Here is an 11,885-nt window from a genome sequence, read left to right as displayed (position 1 = left end):
CAGCAGGATCAACAAACGCCCAAGTGAGGTTCATCCACCTCCTACCAGCTCTGAGAACAATTCCCTCTTTTCTACTGGAAATTTTGCCCAGATCAGTACTACTGAGATGGATTCGCTGCCGAAACAGTTCTGACCCAAACCCAGATTTTAAAACCTCCTTCCCACATCTTAACAACACCTGAGAAAGAGGTAACAATGGCCAGGGAGATGTGCCAGCTGGACACAGTGCCCACGGGAGACATCCCAGTGGTTTAACAACAAATCCTGCCAATAAATCCCAAGTGTGGGTGCTCTCTGCTCTGGGTCTCTCCCAGCCCGCTCCCTCGCCCCCCTCCTTGGCCGGGTGTTTGCCCAAGCAGGTGCACACCGGTGTCCCGTCCCCCCCCACTGCCCTTTTTTTTAATTAGCCGATAAAGAATGCATCCTTTTGAAGCAGGTAGGGGATTCCTCGCATCCCTGGCATTGCTGGGCTGCCTGCCGGTAACCCTATTCCAGTTGAAAGCTTTCTGCACCGGCCCACGGCCGTGGGGCCCCCGGCTCTCACCACACCTGCAGGCCCGCTCGGTCCCTCACCCAATTACTCGACGTGATGATTAACGGGGGCAGCGCGATGGGGACGGGGACGTCTCCCTGCCAGCAGCACGTGGCCCTCGTCCCAAGGCGCAGGTGACATGGGGCCCATCCCCAGGGCCCCCCGGCTCTGCCCCCACAGCAAGCTCCGTGTTGGGGCCAGCAGCGGGCACTGGGGCCGTGGGTCTCCCCACAAAGACCCCACAGCCTGGGGTGCCAGCACGGCAGGGTTGGGGCTCTGGAGGCACTTTCTGCCCGCCCCGTGCTCTTGGGTCCCTGTTCTGTCCCTGGCATCCCCCCAGTGCCCGCAGAGCCCGGTCCTGTCCCTACACGGATGTGGGTTAATGGGGCCACAAGTCTGGGGCAAAGGTTCTTTGGTTTCTTTGCTCCTCCCAGCCCTCAGGCAGTGGGTTCATGACCTGGGGAGAGAAAACCAGGCGAGGAGTCCTGCAGGTTCCTGGCTCGAGGACCTCCAGCAGCCTGGAAGCCTTTGGTCCACTGCAGGACAAGGTTACAAAGCCTGCACCTCCTCGCTGCATCCCAGTGCCCATCCTCCTGCACCCAAATGCACGACCCCAGTGCATCCTAACGCACATCTTTCTGCATCCCGATGCACATTCCCACTTCATCCTGATGCACATCCCCACTTCATCCCAATAGACATCCCCACATCATCCCAATGCACGTCCCCACTCCATCCCAATGCACGTCCCCACTCCATCCCAATGCACGTCCCCACTCCATCCCAATGCACGTCCCCAATTTCATCCCACTCCATCCCGATGCGCACCCTCCCTGCGTGCCCGTGCCCAGCCCCACGACGCCCCATTTGCTGGCAGCCCCGTGGCGTGCTGGCGTGCTGAGGCAGCCTGTCAGCACAGCATGGCTCCGGGCCCCATGTGCTGCACGTTATATTGCGGAACCAGTAAAAATTATTTCGGCATGTGCCTGTGTGGTCTGCAGCAATGCCCCAGCCTGAGATAACCTAAGAACAGGAAGCCCCGGGCTGGGCTTTAAATCTTCCTCCCTCTGCCAGTGACCCCCAAGTGTCTCACCCCCCGTGTCCCCTCCGTGCTGGGGGGGTCTTGGGGACCCCAGCAGCCACCCCCGGCTGGGCCGGGCCCTGCGCACCACCACGGTGACAGCATTCAGAGTTGGCTTTAAATCAATTGCTGCGCCCTGGCAGCTCTGTTTCCACGGTCCCATGTTATTCTTTCACTCAATCATGGGGAGAATGACTCTGTTTTCCTTCAGCAGTTTTAGCTCTTTTTCCCTTTTCTTTCTTTCTTCCTTTCTTTCTCAGGGCGAAGGATGGGGTCGCAGCGAATATTCATTTCCACGGTTCCAGCTCATTGAGAACAATAAGGGCAGTAAACAGAGGGCAGCATTGCTCAGGAATGTGAAGCATTTGCCTGCGGTTTAAAATTACTAATTTTTTTACAGGCAAGAATATATATTTTTAGAGACTTTTAAGGACAATCCGAGTCCTACTCCCCCATGTTGCTCCCCCAGCACCCCCTAAACACGCCGTCACACCTTGCGTGTTTTCCCAGCTGGCCGCAGGTGTGATGGTGAGCTGGGGGTCCCAGCCGCAGAGCAGCTGGGAAGACCCTAAGTCACTGCTTGGAGCTGCACAAGTTGGACCTGGGAGCTCAGAGGTTCCAGAAATGGGCAAAAAAAAAAAAAAAAAAAAAAAAAAAAAAAAAAAAAAAAAGAGTGCAATTGGTGTGCGCCAACACCTTCCTCTTGCTGGGTGAAGTAAATGGAGATGCAGCCAAGTGGTGAGCATGCGTCCTGCGGCGTGCAGCAGCGCACGGTGGCACCAGGGAGGGGACACGTGTCCTGCAGGGCCCACAGAGCCAAGCCGGCGTCACACAGCACCCCGGGGTGTCAGGTGCAGGTCCTCCCACCCCAGCCGAGACCTCCGTGGCTGCTCCAGGCCCCAAGGCTCCCGCGGTGCCTCCCCTCGGAGGAGGCCGGCATACCACCAGAGTCAGCCGAGGACATTCGGGCTCACAGCTCCGCTTCCGAAAGAAACAGAGGAGGGAAGCATTGTTTTATTGAGAGCAATTGCTTTCACATCCCTGCCCCACCAGGCATGCACGCATCCTGCCTCTGGGCTGATGATCTCCAGATCCGCACGCTCTGGCTGCATGATGGCCTCGGTCCCCCCGGCCCCTTGCCCCTCATGCAGCCCCGAGCTGCCCCTTGCCCTTCCCCAAAGGCAGCACAGCGCTTCTTGCAGGGAGCAGCTGCGGTTTCCCCATCTGGATCCTCTTTGCTGTTCTCTCCCCAAAACCGTGCCGATTGCGAGGAGGCTGAATGGAAACATTCGGGCCCTTCCTCTTTGCCCTCCTCATCCTCCTTCCCCTCCGCCCGCTGGGGCATGGCAGCCCCATGGTGGGATGCCATGGTGGGATCGGAGACCAAGCAGCCTCCAGCGGGTGCAGTTTGCCTCCGTGGTCCTTTTACGACAGTCAAACAGCTTGAAGAGTCACAAACCATGAAGGAATATGGCAAAAAACTCCATAAATCAAGCTAAAGACGTAGACATAAAACTGGGAAGACATTTGCCTTTTATTGTCTCCTCGGACGGGCTTAGCATTTAAAGGCTTTTATCTCCTTTTTATGGTTTTTAGGGTGGGCTCCAAGCCAATAGGTACTCCGTGTCCTTGCTCTGTGTTAAATTACATCATGAAGAAAAGAGGCTTGGGAGCACATCACAAGCCTAAGTGAAAAAAAAAACTCCTTCGTTGCAAGCAGAAAGCCGCAGGTCGCCCCCGCAGCCACACCAGGCAGGTGCAGTGGGAGCAGGGGTCGGGGGATGCAGACGGGGACCTGCAACCAGGACAGAGGCTGTGGGGCCACAGGGCTCACCGAGGTCACTGCTGGGGCCAGGCAGCAGCAGCAAGGGGTGCCCAGGGTGGGTTTGCCTGGCCAGCCAGCCCGTAACCCCTCCACGGGGTGACTGTCCCGCTGCGGTGACCCGCGGCTCCGGGACAGGCCGTGCGTGCCACAGGGCTGGGTTTGCCTCTTAGCAGGCACTGAACTGAGACGTGTGCTTTGCAAAGCTCCCTGCTGACACCAGGCACAGGCTCGCACGAGGACACGGCTCTGAGCAGCTCCCCGCTGCCTCCCCAGCCCTGCCCCGAGGACAGCCCCGTGCCCTGCGGTGGCACCGTGCGGGGGTGCCACCCCCAAAGGGTGACGGCCCCCGGTGGGTGATGGTGTTACAGATGGGGCCGGGAGCAGGACATGAGTGGTGGGCACTGCATGTGCTCCTCATCCCCACCTCTGCACCTCCGTCTGCTTGGGAAGAGACAAATGTCCCAAGTGAAAGGGGGAGGAGTGAGACGCGCCACCCAAAGGAGGCTGCTGGCCTGTTTTAGGGGTAACGGGGTGCCCTGGCTTGGACCTCTGCAGAAACCCGTGGGCTGCAGGGGCTGCAGGGGACTTGCAGAGGGTAAAACTGCAGCTGCTCCCTTCCCAAAACTCGTTTTGCGCTGGAGGACCACGGCTCCCAGCATCGCTCAGATGTCAGCTGGAGCAGCAGCCACGGGCCAGCACCCCGGGGGGGTGCAGCAGCCGCTGCCCCCCTCCACAGGGAGCCTCGCCGCAGGGGGCATGGAGGTGGCCAGCCATCCTCGGAGGGAAGGGAAGCGGCAGGTGAAGGGTTAAAGGTGTCCTTCCCACCCAGCATATGCTGTGTGCCAATCCTCCAAGCCATGTGTTTGAAATCCTTTCTGCTATCTCCTGAAAATATTTACAGTACATGCAGATAAATTAGCTGTAGCGCTTATTACGTCTCCCTGGAAATATATACAGCAGTTAAAGATGTTTAAAAAAATAGCCAAAAGCCGTCTCTTTACTATATCTGGAAGATATTTCACAGTGAGGGGAATTTACAAGGCCGGGTGGCGGGGAAATCGCATTTATTTTCACTCGAGTAGAGAAAGTTAAAGGACCCTTCACTGGAGTTTATTTTCATCTCTGCCTGCGAGACAAGGGCCCGGGTTTGCTGGGGCAGGACTGCGGAGCCTGCAGAGCGGCACAGGGACCAGGACCACGGCTGCGGGAGCCCCCTGGCACCACGGGATGGAGGAACACCACGAGCACCAGGCTGCCTCTGCCTGGGGCTGGCCCTGAGCCCCCCAAGTGCCCTGCAGACCCCCAGCTGCCCGGTGTCCCCCAGGTGCCCTGCGCCCCCAGGGCACCACGGATGTGCCCGCGGGTGGCACAGCCACACAGAGGCAGGCGATCACTGCTGTTGTCACCATGTGCCACCTTCTTCCTTGCTGCCAGGTGGGCACCACGGTGACCTGGCACCACCGGGGACCCTCGGACATCCTCCCGGTGCCCCTGGGCACCCACACTGGGGGGGATGTCCCAGCTCCACGGGCAGCGCCTGCAGCCGAAGTCCTCGTGGTCGCCGAAACCTCTGGGATGGAGACATCAGTTCCAGGCCCTCTTCTTCAGGCTGGGGTTCCTCGTGACGAAGACACCTGCCAGCTGGGGACCAGAGGCCAAGGTCCTCAGATGCACCCGCTGGCTTCGGGTCGGTGACCCAGTGCTGGATGACAGCGCGTGTCTTCTGGGCCACTGGCATCAAGGTCTGGAAGGGAGCTGCCGGCCTTGACGTAAAAGGCTTTGGGAAGCCATTTGCTAATTCCCCTGAGTCACCCGCTCCCTCTGGCTGTTTTGAAATTCATATCTAATGAGTGGTTTGGGTGAAGGAATTCTGAAAAGATGCAAACAATTCCTTTGCCAAAATAAAGAGAGCCAGAGCTGGGCTTATAAACATATAAATCATTTCTAGTTTTTAGCTTGCAAACAAGATACTTGTTTCTTCATGCAGATTTTGGGGAGAGCGGGGAGAAAGGGCTGGGGCAGGAGGAGCAGGCAGCAGCCGCGACTGGGCAGCAGTTGCCCCAAGAGCCTTCCTCCAAGCCAGGCACCAGCCTCCAGGAGGAAGGAGCCTGATGGAGGGAAGCTGGGATCTCCACCACCGCATCTGCTCACCGGCTCCTCGAATGATAAACTGCAGCAGATGAGCTCAGGCAACACTTCGTTTTCCCTCAGGGTGAGGGACGCAGTGTCCTGGTGTCCTGTGCAGGTACCCTGGGCAGGAAGGTGCCCTCTGCCCCCACGCCAGCCTCACCAGGAGGGCACATGGAGGAGGTGGTGGGGCTGGGAGGGAGGTGGGTGCCGCTGCCCAGGTGGTCGCCCAGCCCCGTAGGCAGGCTGGGAATTGTCACCAGCATTTTCGGCAGCTTCCTCTCCAACCTCTCCACCGGAGAGAAGCCCCGCTCCCTGCCAGCACCACTGTGCGCATGGCAGCTGATGGGGATGAAGGGGACAGCATGCTGGGGGCCAGCAACGAGGCACAGTGACACGGGTCTCCCCAGGGCACCCCGGCACCCCACAGCCAGGGCTCTGCTCCCTCACAGTGGCCGGGCTGTTGGCACAGCACCACCAGTGCCTGGTGGCTCTGAGGATGGCTTCGCCGTGGTGCTGGGCTGCTCACACTCCGAGCTCTGCGTGATTCAAGCTGGATTCCTGGGGGACAAGAGAAAAACAACACGGGTCACCCCAAAAGGAGCTGAGCACGAAGAAGCTCGCCTGCCCGCAGACCCCATCAGGGCAAGCCCTTGATAAACCTCAATGTCACTGATCCCCGTGCCGCAGGCTGCGCTTGGTGCTCCAGGTGCTCAGCAGGAGCAGCCCCTCTCCAAAGGCACCTGTGCTGCTCAGCCAGGCCAGCGGATGAGGATTAATCCAGGAAGGAATCAAAATCAGCCCTGCTGCTGCTGCCCTGCTGCTGTGGGGTGAAGGAGCCCGGCCAGGAGCCGAGCGAGCGGCCGTGCCATGGCTGGTGTCCCCTGGTGTCACCGGCACGGGTGTTGGCAGGGGGGAGCCAGCACCTCTGGGCGGGGGCCGCTCCGACGGCCAGCTTGCACTAAGTGCATTTTTTCCCAAATAAAGTGCTCTGACTTGGTCAAATTTGAGCATATTCCAGGGACACAAGACAAATCTCAGCCTCTCTCCCTTCCCCACTTGCCAAATTTCAAGCTCTTGCTTCAAAGGCAGATTTTTAAAACAAAATAAGGACAAATGCTTTATTTTCCCGTGCCCTCACTCTTGGAAACAGCCTGCCTCCCTCGCTGAAATTTTCCCCCAAAGTTTAACTGGAGGCCACAACCCACCCTGAAAAAAAATAAATAAATAAAAAATAAAAATTGCCACCCAGCCTGAGAATGGTTTGGCAGAGCTGCCAGCAGCCAAAGGCAGGATCTGACACCAGCAAGCACCAAGAGTCCTTAAAACCTGGGGGCATCTCCAGCTCCCCGCTGCAAGCACATGGAGTCCGTCTGCAGCACACTCACGGCGCAGTCACTTTATTTATAGGATGCCGCGTATGTGCCTCGTCCTTCCAGGGGCTCTTTCCCCCTTTTTTTTTTTTCGGCTTGCGGAAGCCAGGCAGATAACCAAAGCTGTTCCTCACTTTCACAGCAGATAAGCTAATTGTCGGATGTGCCCTTTGAGATAAGCGGATCCCGGGTTTACGAGGGAACATGTGTTCTTGGGAAGCACAGTCACCGAGCCCTGATGCAGGCGATAACCCATGGGCGTGCAGGCTCCCTCCCTGGGAAGCGCAGGGCCCTGCCTCTGCCTCTCCCTCGTCCGTCGGGGCTTGGGGTGCTTTTTGGGGAGGGGGGGGGGTTCCCACTCTGCCCAGCTCTGCTGCTCCTGAGCAAGGAGACGCCTCGGTACAGACCCCGTGGTTTGCCCAGTCAGTCTAGGAGGCACCCAAAACGTGCACTGGGCCATCTCCTGGCCATGCCTGGTGTCAGATGGGGCAATAAAGCCCCCCAGTGGTTTATAATTAGGCAAAGGCAGGGCACTGCTGTGCAATGCCTGTTGAAACCCACGACAAAAACCACGGTGGTTTCATGAAGGGTGCAGCCAGGCGGGTGGTGATGGGGATTCCCTGGCTCTCAGGCACGCACACAGGCAGCAGCGCGTTTCCCTCAGCCCCTGAAGAGCCCTGTGGGTCCAGCAGAAGCACAGCAACGGTGCCCAGCTCCCAGTGCTGGGGATGCTGTGTCCTGCCAGCCTCCCAGTGCCGGGGGTGCCCCAGCACCCACCACCAGCACCCAGAGGCACCCAGCGCCCCGCGGTCCTGCCCCCAGTACCCCAGCAGCTCCCAGGGCGGGCAAACCACCCTCCGCTGCCCCTTCTTCCTTCCCTCCCCCCCGAACAGCCATCACTCACCAGGCTTTGATTACAGCCACAAAGGAGCCTTGGAGGAACCACGGGGAAGCTGGAGGGAGGCAGGCAGATGATGAAAGAGCTGTCAAATGGGATTAAACAGTAACCGTCTCCCCTACCGCTGGGCAGCGGGAAGGGGGACAGATTGTACCGGATTGTAATGCAGGAGCCCTCCCGCTGCTGGAGCCTGCCAGGCCCGGCCCCTGCGGGCTGCCAGCCGGCCAGGACCCGCCGTGGGCAGCGGGATGGGGGGGACCCATCCCCGGGTCAGGCCGTGGTGGGTGCTGGGCTCAGGGGGCCGTTGGTATGGGGCAGGAGAGTGGAGCTGTCCCCGGGGCTTTGGGCATCGCTCAGCGTGGTGGGCACGGCACAGGACCGGTGTCAGGGTCCTCCTGCAGGCCCACGAGCACCCCAGAAACAGGCACCACAGTGCCAAGGGCAGGTACGAGGTGCCACGGCGTGCGGAGAGTCCCACACCCAGCCCTCGTGCATTAGGGTCCCCCCAGGGGTGCGCAGTGCTGTGGTCCCAGCACGTGGTGCACAGCTCCCCAAGCACCAGCGGGGCAGAGGAGCCGTGGTGCCACCAGCCCCAGGCTCCCTGTGGCTCCCTCGGACGTGTGCAGGCAGCAGGGGCTGCAGCCAGCCGTGGGGACGTTGTCACAGCCTGCAGCGAGCCACTTGTACAGGGCCTGAACACCAGCACTGCTTGGCCAGGCCATCCCAGCACCCTGAGGGCACAAGTCCCGGACCCTGCGCTCTGCACCAAAACCACCCCAACCTCTCTCCATCAGCATCTCCCAAATTTTAGGAGCTGTGCCAGCCCTGGGGCTGCTTCAGGCCACGTTAGGTGGCATTGGGGCAGCCCCTCATGGTCTCACAGAGCCAGCAATAGAGGTGCTGGGTGGCACGGGGGCACCCCCATCCCTGCACCACCACACTCTGCCCTCAGCCCTGGGTGCCTGGCTTCTAAAAGGCACAGAGGGAAAGGCCCCAGCGCAGCCCCTGGCCCCCACCGCTGCCCCCAGCCCCGCTCCAGGCGGACCCCCCTCGCCCCCAGCACCAAGTCCTCACCACCCACTCCGCCAGCGCAGCTCCAGTTTCTCACAGCACCCTCTTTTCTCAGCCATTCGTCACGGCCCCCCGCACAAAAGCCAGGGAGAGAAAGAAACAAGGAGTAGGAAAAGGAAGGAAGATAAAAAAGAGAGAGAGAGGGAGCGCGAGCAAGAACGAAAGAAAGAGGGAGGACAAAGCGTGAAAGGACCCAGGTCTGTCACTGACTGAGCGCAAAGGGGGAGGAGGGGAAATTATTAAATAAATGAAGCACCTCAGCGGTTTGGGGGGCACTGGAAGACGGGCCGACCGCAGCTGAATTTTAAATGCCTGCCACACAATCAGTCCCATTTTGTGAAGAGAGGAAGCTGTGTCCAAAGACCCTCATGTTTATTCACGAGGAGCCCGCCTGGCCCCTCCCACCCTATTGTCTTTGGGTATCAATCACGGCGCCCTTTATTTGGGGGCATCTGTCTGGCCCGATGAATGGCTGGGGTGACGAACGGGATGGCGGGGCCGGGGAGGGGAGCTGCGGGGCTGTCCCATCTCCCTTCCCAGCGGGTCAGGCACACCGGGACCCCTCCATCCTATTGAGGGAGAACCGTGCCCCATGTCCCCACACGGTGCCAGGGCACCGCTCTGTTCCCCCGCTGCTGGGGAGGTGGAAAGCTCTGGGTGTGCAGGAGGAATGGGTCCTCACGGGGAGCTGGGGGCTCCGAGGCAGCCTTCCTGGGTCTTGTCAAGGGAAAAGAGCAGGAGAGCTGCACAGACACCCAGATGCTCCTCTTCCAGGTGGTTTGGTTTCCCTGTCTGAGCCTTTCCTTCACCCGGTGCTCAGGGGAGCTGGAGCCGTGCCTGGTTCTTGCACCGGGAACGGCTGCGGGAGGCAGGAGCGGGGCTCATCTGCAGGCAAAGTCATTGTGGGATCGCCCATTGGGAAGCTGAAACTCCTCAAATTCAACCTTGAAATGGCAGCTACAGCCTTACAGCCATCAGGAAATGGAGCAAGGAGCTGAGACGGGCTGCAGCACTGTCCCAGGCACCGCTGTCACCCAGCCCCTGCATGCTGTGGGGTCCAGGGCTTCCCGGTTCCCACCCCAGCAAAGGGGGACCCCCGTCCCAGTGCCTAGCGGGGGGGGGCCAGTTAGGCAGCACTGGGGGTCCCGGGGCCAGCAGGCGCCTGGGCACAACACCAGCAGCCAGTGCGGTGGCACAGGTCCCCGCAGCTCCCCACGGGGTCTGCCAGGACGAGGCGGTGACCGGGTGAGCGGGGTCAGCACACTCAGTGCCCCACAAGCACGGCCAGCAACAGCCACGTCAGCCAGCACGTGCCCCCCTGAGCACCACGGTCAGGGGAAGGGTGACGGATTCGTGCCTCCCCCCATGGCTCAGGCTCGGCCCCTGGAAGAAGCTGGCTCAGCAGATTGCACATGAGCGCTATCCAGGAAAGCATTTCTGGAAGGGCATTTCGTTATTGGCACGAAAGTTGCCTCGCAGCCAAGTAAACCCAGGCACAGCTGCCAGCTCTCCCGTTCTCAAACCAGGGAAGAAGACACCTCTGCCATCCATCCCATCTCCTCTTTGTCTCCTCAAGGGGACATGGAGACAAGGTCCCCAGATCTGGCACAGCCCCACAGAGGTGCCCAGCAGCCCGTGGGGGAGGCAGACACAGAGGCCTCAGCCCCCACGAGGTGTGGGTCCTGGTGGGACGCAGACCTCCCAGAGGCTGGGTGAGGGAATCCCCCCGCCACGGATGACAGCTCTCACCGAGCCCCAGCCCTGCTGTCAGCAAGGCTGAAGGCATCGCTTTCAGCACCTTCCCCAGCACCGCGCTCGACCTTCACCTCCTGGCCTGGGTCGAGGTGCGGGCAGGAGGAGGAGGAGGAGGAGGAGGAGGAAGAGGGACAGCCAGACCTCAGCCCAGCAGAACTGAAGCACCCATTGAGCCAGATGGAGCCGTGACGTGATGTGCTGGCAGCCTGAAAAAGCCTCTCTCCTCTCCGCTCAGGTGCCATGGGAGAGGGTTTGGCTTGGGACGACGACCACGGGTGAGAGGCAGCGGCGTGCAGATGAGCCCTCATCCTCGCGTACTCCGGCCAGCCCGCATCCCTGCCCCTCGGGGGAAAGTTTTCTGCGAGCTCTGTGTTTTGGAGACCTCACTTCCCACTAATGAGATGCTTCCTAGGTTGTAATTCGGACAAGTTGGCTTCGGTTGAGAGAAAACCAGAAGGAAAATCCTCCCAGTCCTTCCGGCTTCTGTAATTGAATGCAAATTGCTCGGTAAATATCTGCAGCCAAACACCCCCGCGGCCACAGCGCCGAGCAGGGAGTGTCGCGCTCCAGCGGGGGTGGTTTCCACCACTGGGTGATTTTCCCGGCATGCAGGCTTGGCTCTCCATGACAGAGGGAGAGGGCTGGGGGGCACATCCCCCGGCCAGCTCCAGCCGTGCCTCACGGAGGCGATGACAGGGTGGGCAGCTCATGCGCGGGTGGCTGCCGTCCTCCTGCCGCCGGCCCTTCCCCACCTGCAGGGGCCGGACCCCTCCCCGTCGCTCATCACCGTGCCCCCAGGGTGGACAAAGAGGCTCCCAGCGTGACCCACGGGCACCGTGCAAATACGGCAGGCGTGCAAATGCCGTCGGCTGCGAACACCTCCACGTGCCGACAGACGCGGGCGATAAGCTCCCCGGATACACAAACACGCTCCCGAGCAGATATTCCATCAGGCAGGGGGAACAGCCCCAGATGCCCGAACTCGCTAACAGACAGATGCAAACATTGAGCGAGCCACCCGGAGCCCGGGACGTGTGCGTACACACTCTCAGACACATCCGTACGCAATACCTCATTAAACATGGGCAGCGCACAGAGCCAGATGAGATCTGGCTGGGCTGCGGGCACCGGGCCAGGCTGGGATCAGGGTTCAGCCTCAGCTCCGACAGCCCCCAGGGCTCTCGGGCTGCGCTCCCCGCTCCCGGCCCCGGGAGGCAGCCCCG

At 60.5% G+C, this 11,885-nt stretch overlaps 1 long non-coding RNA gene across 1 annotated transcript; it reads right to left on the bottom strand.

Moving 5' to 3' along the window:
* Positions 1-4,436: 4,436 nt before the first annotated feature.
* On the bottom strand, positions 4,437-9,118 carry LOC311445301. The gene is made up of 3 exons (XR_014698333.1): positions 8,911-9,118; positions 7,843-7,921; positions 4,437-6,126 (listed from the first exon to the last, which is right to left on the bottom strand). It is a non-coding gene; the product is annotated as an uncharacterized lncRNA (long non-coding RNA).
* Positions 9,119-11,885: the final 2,767 nt, after the last annotated feature.

This window comes from Aythya ferina (genome assembly GCF_964211825.1).
Source record: "Aythya ferina genome assembly, chromosome: 15".
NCBI classification, from domain to species: domain Eukaryota; kingdom Metazoa; phylum Chordata; class Aves; order Anseriformes; family Anatidae; genus Aythya; species Aythya ferina.
This window is presented reverse-complemented; position numbering and strand designations above follow the sequence as displayed.